The sequence below is a fragment of the Sebastes fasciatus genome, chromosome 13 (genome assembly GCF_043250625.1).
Source record: "Sebastes fasciatus isolate fSebFas1 chromosome 13, fSebFas1.pri, whole genome shotgun sequence".
In the NCBI taxonomy this organism is placed as follows: Eukaryota; Metazoa; Chordata; class Actinopteri; order Perciformes; family Sebastidae; genus Sebastes; species Sebastes fasciatus.
The window spans coordinates 1,859,113-1,875,721 of NC_133807.1; the positions used below are offsets into that span (position 1 = coordinate 1,859,113).

Here is a 16,609-nt window from a genome sequence, read left to right on the forward strand (position 1 = left end):
CACACACACACACACACACACACACACACACTGACAGTTCCAGTACCTGCTTACAACACCCCCCACCCCCCACCCTCCTCGCCTGGTCAACTCTCTAAACGCATCCTCAGGGAACTCGCTCTCTCTCTCGCGCGCTCTCTCTCTCTTTCTCTAGCGCGCGCACACACACGCACGGGCGCTCATATAGGAGGCTCCCAGCAGAGCAGCGGGCAGTGAACGGCAGAGCGCGCACCGGACCAGCTCGTTCTAACTTCATATCCCCCCCTCTCCTCGTATACTCCGGCAGCTCCAGCTGCAGACCCGCATCGGACTATACCGGGCTACCTACCGGGCTACCTACCGGGCTAACTACCGGCTACAGAGAGACTCCAGACCGGTCGTCATCGTGTGTCTTACTTACCGGAGACTGCGGATTTTACCCGGGTCTCTTCCAGTGGATACTGAGAGTGCGCGCCGCCTCCCTGAGATAACAACAAAGTGCACGGACATTAAGTGTGCTGGTATTTGTTGAAGAGCTGCTGGGACATCACATCTATCACATCTTTCACATCTATCTCTCTCCGTGTGCCGGTCCAGCCGTCTTTTATATCCCCACCCCCCGGTTTAACTGCACCGGTCAGACTCGGGAAGAGCAACAGCCTCCACCGGAGAGCATCAGAGAGCATCAGTGAGGTAAGAGATGCGACTGCCTCTTTGAGCCATATTACACAGTTAGCAGCGGGCCTGTTGTTCCAACACACTGAACATCCTGATGACTTCCTGCAGCAACAAGCATCCTGCAGAACACCAGGGCTGTCCATCCATTACCACATGCTTCATGGTCCATAGTTAATGCCATTACTCACAAATTAATCACACATTTTGTATCTGTTCAAAATGTACCTTAAAGGGACAAGTGTTTAATATCAATATCTTATCAACATGGGAGTGGGCAAATATGCTCATGCAAATGTTTATAGATATGCTAGGGATGCTCATTTTGAAAAATGTTCTTAACCAATAACGACCCTCGTTAACCGATTATTAACCGTTAACCGATAAGATTTGTGTCTCGTACCAGCTGCAGGAGCACAACAGATATTGGTTGACGGGAGTCTCCAGTTCACCGTCCGGGAGCGTTAACTTAGCAGCTACGATGCTGCGTGTAGTGTCGCGGACATGCAGCCACTTTCCCAGTAAAAGTCTCCACCGCACATTTAGTTTAGTTTAGCAGGTTGTCAGCTGTGTGTCTGCCCGGCGTAACTTTAGCGAGTGGCCAACAAACAGTGTGTGTATTTGTGCTACGTTAGCAGCTCTAGCATTGTCGGAGGCTTCGTGCTCGCCGCCGCACATGTAGTCTGAGTAACTTTAGCGAGTTTCCAACAGACCGTGTGTGTGTGTTGGTGGTGAGTGTGAGGTTGTTGGTGGCGTTCTAGCTGTGAACGTAGGTATAGCAGTGTGTGTACAGTTTATTTGTCGCTGAATAAATGCTACGAAACTACAACTCCTCCGCTCCGACCAAGCGAGCTGGAGAGACCGGTGCCAACCTCCTAAACTGCAACTCTGGCTCCGCCTCTTAAGGTGGGCTGTTAAGGTGGACCAGCTTTTCTCCTTAAAGTGACAAGCCACTCCTCTGAGCCGCTCAGCTTTTGAGTTCATTATTAACATTTCTTTTAACCGTTTTAACCGATAGCGTTAATCTGTCAAAATGCTTCATGTTGGTTAACGGTTAAACGGTTAATTATGGACATCCCTAATATATTCATTATTGGAAATCAATTAATAACACAAAACAATGACAGATATTGCCCAGAAACCCTCACAGGTACTGCATTTAGCATAAAACAATATGCTCAAATCATAACATGGCAAACTGCAGCCCAACAGGCAACAACAGCTGTCAGTGTGTCAGTGTGCTGACTTGACTATGACTTGCCCCAAACTGCATATGATTATCATAAAGTGGGCATGTCTGTAAAGGGGAGACTCGTGGGTACCCATAGAACCTATTTTCATTCACTGATCTGGAGGTCAGAGGTCAAGGGACCCCTTTGAAAATGGCCGTGACAGTTTTTCCTTGCCAAATTTTGCGCAGGTTTGGAGCGTTATTTAGCCTCCTTCACTACAAGCTAGTATGACATGGTTGGTACCGATGTGTTCATCAGGTTTTTAAGTTCCATATGATGCCAGTAGCTTTAAAACTGAGCACGCTACAACATAAAAATCGCAGGTTGCATTAATGTATAAAATACAAGATGGGGCATCAAATTGGCTTGAAAATGAATTTCTTTGAATGTAATTTATCAGAAGTAAAACTAATCATTTAGGCTATACATGCAAGTATGTGATCATTTGTTTATTTTAAGTGTACTTCACTTTTTGCTGTCCGCCTCCAGCCTCCAGCCTCCCAACGCACCACACGCCTCAATACTGGGCCATAAGGAACCCACGAATATTACATAAAACTTCCATTTCTCCTCTGCACTTCCTCATCTGTCTCTCTGTGTCTCTTCTTCCCTCTCTTCCTCTGGCCTCACCTGACCCTGTTTTAAGGATGGAAGATGTTGGTCTTGTACTCCTGGCTCTGAGCAGGCTTGTTCAGACTCACATTTAAAGCCCTGGCTCATTCAGTGTAATGAATGAATGCCAAAGAAACAAATTTAAACATTCTAATATGAAATAATATCATATAGCATATACAGATTATGAGGTAACGGGCTCCTGGACATAGACATGCAAAAGCCCCCCCACCCCTCCGTCATATGAGTAGGACATCTAGACTGAAAGGGACACAAAACGCAAAATGGCTGTCTCGTTTTATCGTAGTAGTCGTCTTTGTGTTTTTTTTTTCTTTTTATGTCTCTGGTTATTTTGCGAGTTTTTGTAATTGTTTTGCATCTTTGTGGTTGTTTTGCATCTCCTTGTAGTAATTTTGTGTCTCTTTGTAGTCGTTTTGCGTCTCTTTGTGCTCCTTTGGGTTTGTGTAGTCGTTTTGCGTCTCTTTGTGGTCAGTGGTCCTCTTTGTAGTTGTTTCATGTGTCCTTGTTGTCTTTTTGTGTCTCTTTGTAGCCTTTTTGTGTCTCTTTGTGGTTGTTTTCATCTTTGTAGTCATTATGCATCTTTGTGGCCATTTGTCGTCTCTTTGTAGTCGTTCTGCAGGTCTTTCACTTTCCCCTTTTTTGCTTTTCGCTACATCAGTCTTTGTGGTCCTTTGGGTTTATTTTGCCGTTTTGAGTGTCTTTGTGATCATTTTGCGTCTCTTTGTAATGGTTTTGCGTCTCTTTGTGATAATTTTGCGTCTCTTTGTAGTGGTTTTGCGTGTCTTTGTGGTTGTTTTGCATCTCTCTTTGTAGTCATTTTCTGTCTCTGTAGTCGTTTTGCTCGTCCTTGTAGTCAATCTATGTCTCTTTGTAGACGTTTGTGTGTCTTTGTAGTCGTTTTGCATCTCTGTAGTCATTCTGCATGTCTTTTGCTTTTAGTCTTTGTGGTTGATTGCATTTGTGTAGTCGTTTTGCATCTCTTTGTGATCATTTTGCATCTCATTGTAGTCCTTTGATTGACTTTCCAACAAGTCATGTTAACAGTCAGTCACTTCACACCAAGGCTCTGGTCCAGGGGCCCCCGGTCCTGTTCATGGTAGGCCACTTCAGGAAGGGGGGGGGCTGTGCCACCCCTCACTCTGGTCCTGCTCCTGGCTCTGAGTCTCCTTTTCACCCTGTTGGGGCCACACACACACACACACACACACACACACAATCACACAGACACACAGACACACTTATGGACAAACACAACCAGATTAGAGAACTCTGACCCAGTTCACACCTGGCATTACAGTAGGTGATCCGATCGCAATCGGACAGTACGTCAGTTCACACCTAGCATTAGAATGCGTTTCCACATGCTTCTACGGCTGAGCGATAATTCAATATGATAATTTATCATTTGTCAATGAAATCGTATCGCAAAGAAATCATATATATAGAGATATCGTGATGCACAATTACGTCGTCTAAATTGATGATAACAACACATACTAACTAAAAACAGCCTGGGTCTATTCCTTGTTGTGTTCCAGGCAAACCCAATCGCCCAAGACTCATAATATATCCCTATGGACTTTATGACATTTTTCAGATGTCGTGGACAAAGATAGTTTGCGCAAATTGAGAACCAACTGAAGATGAGAAAACGGAGGAACAAAAGGTTACGTCCTTGTCAGGGACACATCAGTACACATTAGCGTTTACACTACAAAATATATGTGGTTAAATGCATCCCAGACCACCTTGCCAAGTGGTTTGAGTGATCGGATCTCAATGCATCTTGGTAGTCGTTTCCCCTTGTATTTAGCGCCGTCGACTTGTGATCTGATCGTCCGAGACACATTTTAAAGTTCCCATATGGTAAAAAGTGAGATTTTCATGTCTTTTATATTATAAAGCAGGTTTAAGTGCTATAAAAATACTGTTTAACCATAAAAACGCTCAATATACGGAGAAACACACACAGCCCATATTCATAAATTGTGCGTTTGAAACAAGCCGTTAGGATTTCTGTCCATTTGTGATGTCACAAATATACAATATTTAGACCATTACACGGTTTTAAACGTAAACAATCTAAATGTGTCCTAGTTTATTTCCTGTTGCAGTCGATGTAAATAACATCAGCTGACAGGAAGTAAACATGGACCCAAACTGTTGCCTAGCAACGCAATTCCGTTGCAATTCGGTTGAAATGCACTAAAACGGAGCGTTTCAGACAGAGGGTAAATACAGGTATATTCAGGCAGAAAGCATGAGGAAAATAAAGGGTTTTTGAATATTACAGCATGTAAACATGTTCTATTAGAAACACAAAATACAAGTATGAACCTGAAAATGAGTACGATATGGGCCCTTTAAAACCGAGTGTAAACAGGGTGTCCGATTGGGCTCCTTACGACAAGGAACGTTGGGGCAGATACATAACAGCGGACCCTGACACACACAAAAAAACTTTATTCCATCCAGTCCAGTTCAGGCCTATATTGATCAGATACAATCGACTGGACATTTCCCCGTGTGGGTCGGGCCATGCTGGTGTGATATCAGCTGGACCGGTCCCAGTCGCCTCGGGGCTCATTGAAGTGCCCAACAGCTCGGCTGGTTGTAAAAGCTCAACTACCGTCTGTCAGCGTCTGCCTTTTATTTCCCTCAGCAGCGTCTCCTCCTCAGTTTAACAGCAAGGAGCCTCTTCCTTCTTTCTTAGCCTCCACTCTCAGCTGGTCAGAGCAGCGCTGCCTGTTCCTTTCTATTTTTAGTCTCTATTTACAATGCGGTAGCTATAGTGGCACTCTCACTCTGTTTCCCTTCATCTGTCTCTTTGCCTCGCATCTCTCCCTCTCCGTTTTATCCTCTTCTTCCTGTCTTTACCTCATTCACTTTTTAAACATCCCTTTTTACCTTTGGTTTCTCCTTCAAGCTGCAGTCTCCGTCATCATCATAGATCATCAAGTCAGACAGAGCAATTCAACACATTAAGCATTGGTAGCAGCTCGCCACAAAGCGCCACCTGCTCCACTGACACGCACACATATAGTATATTACTGTGTGAGGCTGGGAAGACAGCGGAGGAGACAAGGGGTTAGAGGTTAATCTCTGAATGCTTTTGACCCAAATTACCAGGTAACCTACATACATCCCTCCTAAAACAACCACAGTCCCCAACACACCAAAACATGTCAGCATACACACACACACAAATACACACCGAATGAACAACAAATTTCCAAAGCCCGACGAGTTATTAATTACCTGTGACAAAACGTGCTAGATTCGGCCTAAATTGCCTTCAAGCAGAGAAGAAGAAAAAGTTTGATTAGAAGATCTCAAAAAATAGTTTTTAATAAAGTAAATGTAATTAACTGGTTCTTCATCTGCCATAATACCTGAGCATAATCTTAAGGCAACCCGACCTCCCTTAATGACAAAGTGTCCCAGTTTTGACTTACAGCTCCACATCAGCTGCAGTAACCACTGCATACACACCCAAACTTCAACCAAACACCACACACTGCTGATCTGAACCAACATTTATTACACTGATACTAGAGATGTCCATAATTAACCGTTTAACCGTTAACCGACATGAAGCATTTTAACAGATTAACGCTATCGGTTAAAACGGTTAAAAGAAATGTTAATAATTAATTCAAAAGCGGTGCGGCTCGTCTCTTTAAGGAGAAAAGCTTGTCCACCTTAACAGCCCACCTTAAGAGGCGGAGCCAGAGTTGCAGGATACAGGAAGTCGGCTCCGGTCTCTGGTTCGCTTGGTCGGAGCGGAGGAGTTGTAGTTTCCTAGCATTTATTCACCGACAAATAAACTATACACACACTGCTATACCTACGTTCACAGCTAGAACGCCACCAACAACCTCACACTCACCGCCAACACACACACACGGTCTGTTGGAAACTCGCTAGTTACTCAGACTACGTGTGCGGCGGCGAGCACGAAGCCTCCGACAATGCTAGAGCTGCTAACGTAGCACAAATACACACACTGTTGGACACTCGCTAAAGTTATGCCGGGCAGACACACAGCTGACAACCTGCTAAACTAAACTAAATGTGCGGTGGAGACTTTTACTGGGAAAGTGGCTGCATGTCCGCGACACTACACGCAGCATCGTAGCTGCTAAGTTAACGCTCCCGGACGGTGAACTGGAGACAGTGAACGCAGCATCGTAGCTGCTAAGTTAACGCTCCCGGACGGTGAACTGGGGACTCCCGTCAACCAATATCTGTTGTGCTCCTGCAGCTGGTGCACCGCTGCATGCGAGGCACAAATCTTGTCGGTTAACGGTGAATAATCGGTTAACGAGGGTCGGTTATCAGTTAAGAACATTTTTCAAAATGAAGCATCCCTACTGCATACACACCCAAACTTCAACCAAACACCACACACTGTTGATCTGATCCAACATTTATTACACTGATACTGAAGTACTTGAAAGTTGAGCCTAAATCAGGTTTACATTAAATTATTGTCATATTTAAGGGCGGGTCCATCTGCGTTCTTTTCCATTTTTTTTCAAATGGAAATGTCCACTCAGCCGTTAGCTAAAAGCAGTGACGTAGGTTACCACAGTAAGCTAATCAATAAGGTTATGAATAATGTGAACGCTAGCACTATCTGAGTCAACGTTAGCTGTGCTAAGTTTGGAAACAACTGAAAGGGTTAGTTCGGATTTTTTTTAAGTGGGGTTGTATGTATACTCCCCCGTTCTGCGAGGTAAATCTACTGTTTTTGTGAATGTAGTCTGGTGGCTTTGAAGACAGCGATAAAATGGCTTCAGTTCCCGGTTAGAAAGGGCTGTCTGATGGCGAGGTGAAGCGGCTGTGGATGGGAGCAACTGAACAATTTATTTTAGCCATCTAAAAAAAAAATATATATATCAGTTAGAGTGTACGCTATATTTAGAATATTTTCACAGTTTTACCTCGCCATCAGATAGCCCTTTCTGGCTGGGAACGGAAGCTATTTTATCGCTGTCTTCAAAGCCACCAGACTCCATTAACAAAAACAGTAGTTTTACCTCGCAGAACACAGGAGTTGCTGGTCTACCACTGCTTCCATTGGAGAGTTTGTGTTGTTGTGTGACTTTCGGATCCGAAGTTATGTAGCATCCACACAGTAGTACATTGCTTAGCTTCCGTGCCGGTACTCCTGCCTGTTTTTCCAAACTGGGAGCATGCCGGCACGGTTACTGTATGTAACGTTAATACACTGACCATAAGGATGTATAAGGATGTCATGAACCATTGCGGGTCGGTGTCCCATGCGCGCTTGCGTGTGGCTACGCTGTTCAGACAAGACTCCAACACAAACTACACGGAAGCACCAAAACCTCAAAGTTCTATCTAGTGAAGCCCGTCTGTTAAACAGTGTTGGCCGCGACCGGAGGATGGGGGGTGACGCAGCTTTGGTCTCCAGGACCTAAGTCTCTGCTGTACTCTGCTCCTCTGCCTGCCTTCTCTCACACACCGTGCTCGTTCTCGCTATTCCTCTCCACTCTCACGTGCATGCACGCACACTACACACTGCAGAAGAGTTAGTTTAGCTCTGGGAATATCTAGTGAATGTACAGTGGGCGTTTGTGCAGAAATAATTGCTGCAGCTCCTCCAGACTAACAGAGGTTTTCCGTGTCTTGTGAAGTGACGGGGCTCCGCAGAGAGAAACGTTATCGTCTCCGACCAAAACTCCGGTGTCTCCCCTGTTCCCTCCGGCTGCGGTCGGAAGGCGGAGGCAGGAAAAGCCAACACTAGGATCAGCAGTGATTCATGGAGAGACCTTCGTCTGGTCAGCTAACATTACTGCCAAGCAGCTGAAATATAGAGTGATATTGTGCTTTTAGCTGACGTGTGTCGCCTCACTGTTTTGACCGATGGTCGTTCGTTTCTATGTAGAGCGAGCACAAGCGCGAGCCCGACGCTGACTTTCGTTGACTTAACCGCCACAGGTGTCGCTGTTAACAAGCAATTTCTGATTCTTACAAACAGTCCCTTTAAGCAAATACTGCAAAAATGAGACCACTGCCATGAAGACTGCATTGCACTGTGTTTCTTAAGTCAGATTTCATGCAAAGCACAGAGCACTGTAGTTCCAGTGCAAACACAGACAAAGCCTGGTTCAGATGGTACACACATTATGTATAAATTGACTAGAAGTTTATTTCTACAATGACTCAGCAGCTCTGTTGAGGAAAATACATCACACAGTACACCGTGATCCAGTGCAGCAGATGAAGAACATTCAATCTTTCTATGCCATTATATTAACAGCCTGACTCTAGGGATGGCAATGTCGACAGTCAGTTTATCATTTAGACAGTCCACCAACTTTGGTCCAGACTGAGACACCTCAACAACTATTAGATGGATCGCATGGTCCCCTGAAAATGCATCCTACTGACTTTGGTCAGGCATCCTACTTTTTTTTCCATCTAGCGCCAGCATCAGGTCAAAATTTTAATGTGTCCAAAACTTTGGTTTATGACCAAATACCTAACCTGACCTTCCAGATGGTTTGTTACAGAGAACCATCTGAGAAGCCGTCATTCGAAACTGTTTTGGAAAAGGGAAGGGACTTTCAAAAAGTACTTGGCAAGTGATTGGACAAACCATCCGTCAATCAAACTTGTGCCGAAGCCAGTTGGGAGAAGAGTGAAAGCATCGCCTTCAGTGCCGTTCTTTGCTCTTCTTTCTATTTTTAGAAATACTCTCCAGTTCAGATAGAACTGACGCTACTGCAGAATAACCTTTTCAGGAGCCGCCATTGTTGTTTAGAACAAACAGTCGCTCCGTGTCGTCTCACACTATGGTCTGACACCAAGCCCCCAGGAACTGCGCCGGTCGTCGATTTCGACTTTCGTAGAGGACAAACGGCGTTACTGCAACTTCTGTCGTCACGTGATGCATTGGGCACAAAAATACTTTTTCCCATAGACTTACATTGGGAAAGAGACGTCTGTAACTCAGCGGATAATTTCTTTTGAGGTGAATCAACTTTCCAGTACGAACACTCTAATAGCCCTTATTTAAAAAAAAAAAAATCAGTTTTTAAAGTTGTAAAACGCACTAATAGCTGAATCCAGAGTTATTTCCCTTCCTCCGTTCATGTGAGTGAGACCCAGACCGAGGCTGGAGTGCAAGCCGTGACGACGGCGTGACGTTATGACCCCGTGACCGAGTCATGTGACCGAGCGGACGCTATTCAGCCAATCATCTCGGACGCTACTCCGCCAAGATCCGGGTACTTTTCCAGAAGGAAGTCGAGCCATTTAGGCTTCATGCGCCAATGAGCAACTCTCACAGGAATGACCCAGGCCCCGCCTCCAACGCTGCATCCAGTTCTCTTAATACATCCATGTCTAACGCACCTAAGCCACGCCCGTAGCTGCTGGTAGCTCCTCACAGGATGCTGATTTGTCCGTGCTCTGGCTTGCCGGACACAAACACGTTAATGTTAATTAAAGCCTGATTTCATGATATGTCAACCTGTGATTCTCACGTGATCTCGCGACATTGTGAGGATCCAGCTGCCGTGCACGGTAACAAAAACCTGCCAACTTTATAACATTCCCGACAGCCTCAGGTGTACTAGCTGTTAAGTGCTGATTTTTTTTTTTGTTTTTAGCAAATGCTAGCATGCTAACATTTGCTAAAAACAAAAAAAATTATACCTGCTAAACATTAGCATTTTAGCATCGTCATTGTGAACATGTTAGCATGTAGCTCAAAGCACCACACTGTGAAGTACAGCCTCACAGAGCCGCTAGCGTGACTCTAGTCTCGGGGCTTATGGCCTTTACACACCGGAGGCGTGACGAATAGAGTGCTACAGGAATGAGTCCTAAAACCCAGAATTGACATTTTAGCACTTCCAGTTCCCTCGTCTGGAAGTAAATTTTTTGAATGGGTTTTTAGTTAGATGCCTGAACTGAGGTCTGTGGTTAACACAAGCTGAAGAGATTTTAAAATGTTGTTCTATGATATAAAATATGTCAGTAAATATCCCACTCATGAATTTTGAAGCCTTTGTGTCTTAAAAAAGGCAGTTGCTAACAAGTGGCTAAATGAGACTAAACATCATCACGCCGACTCGTCCGCCTTTACAGCCTCGTTGTGTATACTGGCTCTCATGCGACCGTGGTGTAGTTCGTCTATAGCTTAACGTTAGCTTGTTACTTCTGGTGATTGCATTTACACTTCAAAAATCATAAAAGTGGTGTTCATTCGTGAAGATTATCTTGCTGAACAAAACGTATAAGTATCATAACTCTTGTTTGCCACAGAGTTTATTTTCTGCAATAATCCCAAACCCAATGGAAAAATCCCATTGGTTTTTTTGTCGAGGGGATCCAGGGCGATGCTAACTTCCTGGTTGGCCTACAAAAATACGTCATCCCTGGAGCACTCGAAAATGTGAAATACTCGCCTGCAAATGCTATATGTCGAGGGCTTTTATTGTGAAAGGAAAGAAGGTAAGGAGTGGATCTGGTCTGTGCTGCCTTTGTTATGGTTGAACGGCGTAATAAAGTTTGCCGTCCTGGTACGGGTTACAGAGCCTCCGTGTTGTTATTTCATAAATATAGGTGCAACTCAACCCGTTCCGGACAACATTATTGGTTGATGCCTTTATTCGCAGTGCGAAAGCTCAGAAAACCTACCCCATTCACATTTTTTTTTTCATTTTCGCGGCGTAATATTTGCGTTTTTTATGAAAGTACTCATGACAAAAGCAACAGTTCGGAAGAATATATTGACGTGTAAATTAATCACAAAAAACAAAAAACGACCCCGATGTGTTAAGGGTTCAAGTGGCACTGCACATGCAGACACCCAGTAGCTCTGCTACAATGCCCATTATTATTAAAACCACTTGTAGTGTATTTCCACTGTGTATGTCTGTAAAATATTCACATGTCCAGCAGGCTACAGCCAATATACACATCCTCACCACATCCTGTGTGAACAAGAAGCAGAGCTTTTAGAGTTTCTGCTGATGGCAGATGGTGGAATAGCTACTAGTGGAAAAAAAACACTTACAACATGTTTATCCTCTTCAGTCTTTGAGGAAGCCGATGTCGTCTATGTGACAGTGAGCAGACAACGGTTCACGAGACTGGTTCATAGTAGTTAACTAGGGATCACAATAAATTTGTCAACGATATATATCGTGTTTTAATAAACTACATGAGCACCTTTACTGCTGGTTTAGGTGGAATATATTTTTGGAGGGGGTTTATCAGTAAATAACTCCTGGCTGGGCAACAAAGGAAGAGAGATTGACAATGTGTGGAGCAATGGATTAACTGTTTGAAGTTTGTGAAACTGGACAGGGAGCACTTAGTGAGGAGGCATTTGTGGAAGACAGCAGGAGACAGACAGAAAACAGATATCAGAGAGCAATGAAAGGAAGACAGTGAGAATGCAGCACAGCATAGGGGGGAACCTGCCTCCACTAATATTTTTGATTTAAACCTCACAGTGTAACGGCCCGGACACACCAGGAACGCCAGGAGCGCGTGGCGGCTGCATTACCTGTTGTTTTTTATTTCGGCGTCCGTGTTAACAGGTTAGAGCAGCCACACTGCCCGCGTAAGACACGTGTCTCAGCTGCGTCTCTTCTAGAAAATAGATGTCTCTAGATATAAAAATAGATGTATTTTTGCCGCGTGCCGCGCGCGTCTCACAGCAGCAACAGACAATGAAGGTGATCTATTGACTGTATATTAACATCATACCAGCAAGATTACTATAATTTCGATGTCTATCTGTAGAATATGTTACGGAGATGACAAAAAGTAAAGACTTATTTTTAAATCAACACTTCAAGCGTTTTTTTCTGTAGACAGAATTCCTTCATTTGTTAACACAAGGCTTTTATTCTGAAATATGTGTCGGACAGTGTTCTAGAACATGCAGTGACTTGGAGAGCTCCATGAATGAATATAGTACGGAGATTTAATTGTGGATTATTACTATTATTTATAAATTACCACATGTTTCTTAACCTTTCTCTGTCTAAAATAAATATAAATGATATTTATAATGAAATGAAATGGCCATTAAAAGGCAAACTCTATGTAGGAAGAAAGGGCTGACAGAAGCAGATACGCAGCTGAAATGCAGCTGAAATGCAGCTGGTGTGAACACCCGATGCGTGAATCACGCGGCCGCCACGCGCTTGTGACGTTCCTAGTGTATCCGGGCTGAAAGGCTTATAGTTTGCTCAGGTGTTTATTAGCTGTAGCTGAGATGCAGAAGATAAACACAGATGTGCATGAGTGGGTATTGAGCAAATAAGAGGCAGAGTAATTTGAGAAGGAGAGGGAGACAGGACAATGGAATAGGTAAATGATAGAGAGAGAAGAGAATGGGGAGAATATAATGGATACAGGCAGGTATACAGATGAGTGAGAGGAGAAAAAGGTGGACAACATTGTTCAAAAACGCCGCTTAGTTATGTATGTGTATTTTGTGAGAAATATCCAGGTGTATACTACATTAGCAAGAATTGTTGAGTATGAGACTATAGCCTATATATAAGAAGTAGACGTAGTCAACGTTACGCCTATATATAAGAAGTAGACGTAGTCAACGTTACGTCACCCATTAGTTTGTGGACTGCTGTTTTGAAGCATCAATTTTGGCATTTTGGCTGTCTTCATCTTCTTTTTTTGCAACCAGAAGTGACACGAGAGGGTGGAGCTAAGTACAACCGAACGCTGAATAAGATATTTTTAGGCGACCAAAAATGTTACAATTAATGCTCAAGTAGGCGAGATTGGAGCAAATATGATTAAAAAAAGTTATTTTTATAAAACGGTTGATATATCATGACAGTAGTACGTGAGGTAACAGGTAACCTGAAATCATGTTCCTCTGTGTCCTCCGGTGTCCTCCGGTGCTCCTAACGGCATCTGCAAGATTTAACAGCCCGAAGGAAAACAAGCAGTCAGAGCTGATCTGAGGTCTGCTGTCCATCTGCTGTCTATGAGAGCCGGCTGTCAGTCACTCCTTAACTCCGACCAAACGGTCAAACTAGGCAGCGCTGATCAAATATGAATCAATATCATGTTACTGTAATGCCTATTTCTCTCCTCAGATGTTCTCAGAATCATCTTGTAGTGCACGGTTTAGCTGTAAAATGAAAGTTTGTGACGCCGCCACCATTGTGAAATCTGGTGAAGGAACGCCAAGTTCTGGTCACATGACCGGAGCACAGCCAATAGGAACGCGCTGACAGAGAGAGGATGCTGCATCAGAGCCAAAGAAAAACAAATAACGATACCGATAATCGGCAAAATGCTGAATATGCCGATAATCGGTCGATCCCTAGCATGCATATGTGCTAAAAGACTGAGGCTAAAGCAGCACTAGCATAATATGAAATTAACATTCCGACAGTTTGTTTTCTGAGCCTTTTCTGTCAGTTATGCAGTGATTTTTTTAGCTGTACACAGTGTGCCATCACACACCACCTTTACATCCTAAGTCCAGTTTACCCCAAAGCTTGGTGCATCCCTCTGTCTGAGAGATAGAGGCTGAGGCAGAGAAAGAGTGAAAAAAAAAATGGCGAGAATGAGACAAATTAGTAGAGGAAAAATGTAAACGACAAACTGAAAAGAAGCGAGAAAATGAGACAGGAAAGGAGGTAGCTAGAGGCTGGGAAACAGATGGATGGAGCAGACTAATAGAATTGAAAGTTGGAGAGAGGGGAAAACAGGGATGAAGGAGATGGTGAGTGATAGAGTAAGAAAGAGGAAAGCATTCAATCCCCCTGCCGTCTCTGGAGGATGCTGCTGAAACCTGATCTCAGCCAGGAACCGGCCATCACTCGGCCTCTCTCTGTCTGTCTAATATTGGTGAGACACACACACTTTGTCATGGAATATTGCACCTGGTGTTTTCCTCAAACTCGCAAAAGGACACACATATACACACACCTCACTAACTCATTATAAATGTCTCTACGTCTCTCTCACTGCCTGTCTTGCTTTCGCCTTTTTTGGAGCCACATCCTTTTCTCGGCTCTCCTCTTGAATCACTTTTTATGAAGTAGTAATTATTGCCATATGGGACCAAGAAGTTCAAATAAAAAACAGCTATGTTGTTTAAATCAGCCAGCCATTTACATGTACAGCATGCCAAAGATCGTGATCACAAGAGATGCATCGCTACAGTTGTGGCCGCTTCAAAAACGCCTTGGCAAAGCATGTGGGGCTAACAGCGTGGTACGCCCGTGGAGTGGGGCTGCGTGCGCAACTGGGCAATTAAATGTGATTACGGGGGGGAAAAATGTATTCAAGCAGACCATGACTCTTGCCGTTGCTGTGCTGTTGAATTATATAGTTCATTGTAATTAATAGGGATGCACCGATACCTTTTTTCAGATCGAGTACAAGTACTTACAATTGAGTACTCGCCGATGCAGAGTACCGATACGAGTACTTCTCTGTGCCAAGAGGTGTGAGCGACACGGCAGGCTGGGGAATCCCGCATACGAGGCAGTGCACCGCGACCGCCTCGTAGGTCGGCTTGGAAAGGCTCGGAACGAAGGTGGCTCGCGGTCGCAGCTTTACAGCGCTCCCCGCCCGGACCTCGCCGCACCGTGGTGAAAGGGCTCTCTGCGCCCTCTCTCCCCTGCTCCCGGTGCGACTGTCGACCGGGGTGGACTGTCCTCAGTGCATCCCGACCGCGTTGTGCAAGCAAAACCCCGTGGCGCAATGAAAGTGAGGGCCGGTGCGCGACGGCTGAGGTGGGATCCCGGCCCATTGGGGTCGGGCGCACCACCGTAAAGTGGTATCGGTGCCGTTGTATCGGAGCCGTTTTGAGAGTACGAGTACGAGTACATGACCACAGTATCGGACCCGATACTGGTATCGGTATCAGTGCATCCCTAGTAATTAAATACAGCTAATGTCAACCTTTCGTCTGCATTTGCCATTGTCCCACTGTTCCACATCTACCGGCATCAAAATAGGAAGGAAGTGGTAAAGTAGTAAAGCTTGCCTCTTGCTGGATTTGATTGGCTGAAGTCACACCTTTTCTTCCGTAACGTGGTGATGTCACCAAGTAATACATTTGCATAATACCTGCCTGGAAGCAGGAGCTCAAGTGTTTCAGACAGCGTGTTAACATGTTCTAGTAGAAACCCAAAATACAAGTATGCACCACAACAATTCCCGAAGCCACTAAAATCTAATGGATTGTTCATTGTGCCACACCCCACCCCTCCAAAAAATGTCATTCATATCCATTGCGGACTTTTGGAGTAATCCTCCAAACGGACAAACCAACAAAGCAACCAACAAACAAACAAACCAACAACCAAACAAACCAACCAACAATCCAACAAACAAACCAACAAACCAACAGACAAACAAACCAACAATCCAACAAACAAACAAACAAACAAACAAACAAACAAACAAACCAACGGCGGTGAAAACAGAACCTCCTTCCTAGGCCCTTCGTCCTTGGCGGAGGTAATAAAACAAATGCCTATCGTATTGTTATGGTTTATGTAGTTCAATAGCATCCTGATTTGGTGAAGTAGGTGTTGAATTCAGAGCCGCTATTTCCTGCTTCATAATGCCCCCTCACTCAGTAAACTGTCATAGAGGACAATTGATAATATCAAGTACTATTTAATGTCCCTTAAAAATACCATTGTTGTTTCTGTGTTGAAGCACCTCAGTGAGATCGATTCTGAGTGCAGGCTAGACGAGCGCTCGGCTCACTCGAATCCTCAAATGGCTCACACGGGCACGCACACACACACACACACTCGAGGGTACACATTCACGAGTGAACATTGAAGAGGGGAGGAGTATTGTTGAGAGGGTGTAGTGGATGCAGAGCGTGGGTGGGGAGAGAGAGAGGGAGGGAGGAAAAGACAAAGAAAAAGACGCAGCAGAAGAGAATGGAGACAATATTGCTGCAGAGTTGACCACTGACATGTTTGGCTATCCTGCCTGCAGTATCCTGAGTTAAATATGCCAATTATTTATTGTATGTAAATATATGATAAAGTGTTTTCCTGACCCTAGCAAATAAGATAGAGGTACAAACTGGT

At 44.4% G+C, this 16,609-nt stretch overlaps 1 protein-coding gene across 1 annotated transcript in view; it reads left to right on the forward strand.

Moving 5' to 3' along the window:
- The first annotated feature begins 623 nt into the window (after positions 1 to 623).
- Positions 624 to 16,609, forward strand: part of LOC141779965 (guanine nucleotide-binding protein G(I)/G(S)/G(O) subunit gamma-13-like) — a 29,000-nt gene continuing 13,014 nt past the window's right edge. The window contains exon 1 of the mRNA XM_074655012.1: positions 624 to 672. The gene's annotated coding sequence lies outside the window, so the exon portion shown is untranslated. The remainder of the gene's footprint in view (positions 673 to 16,609) is intronic.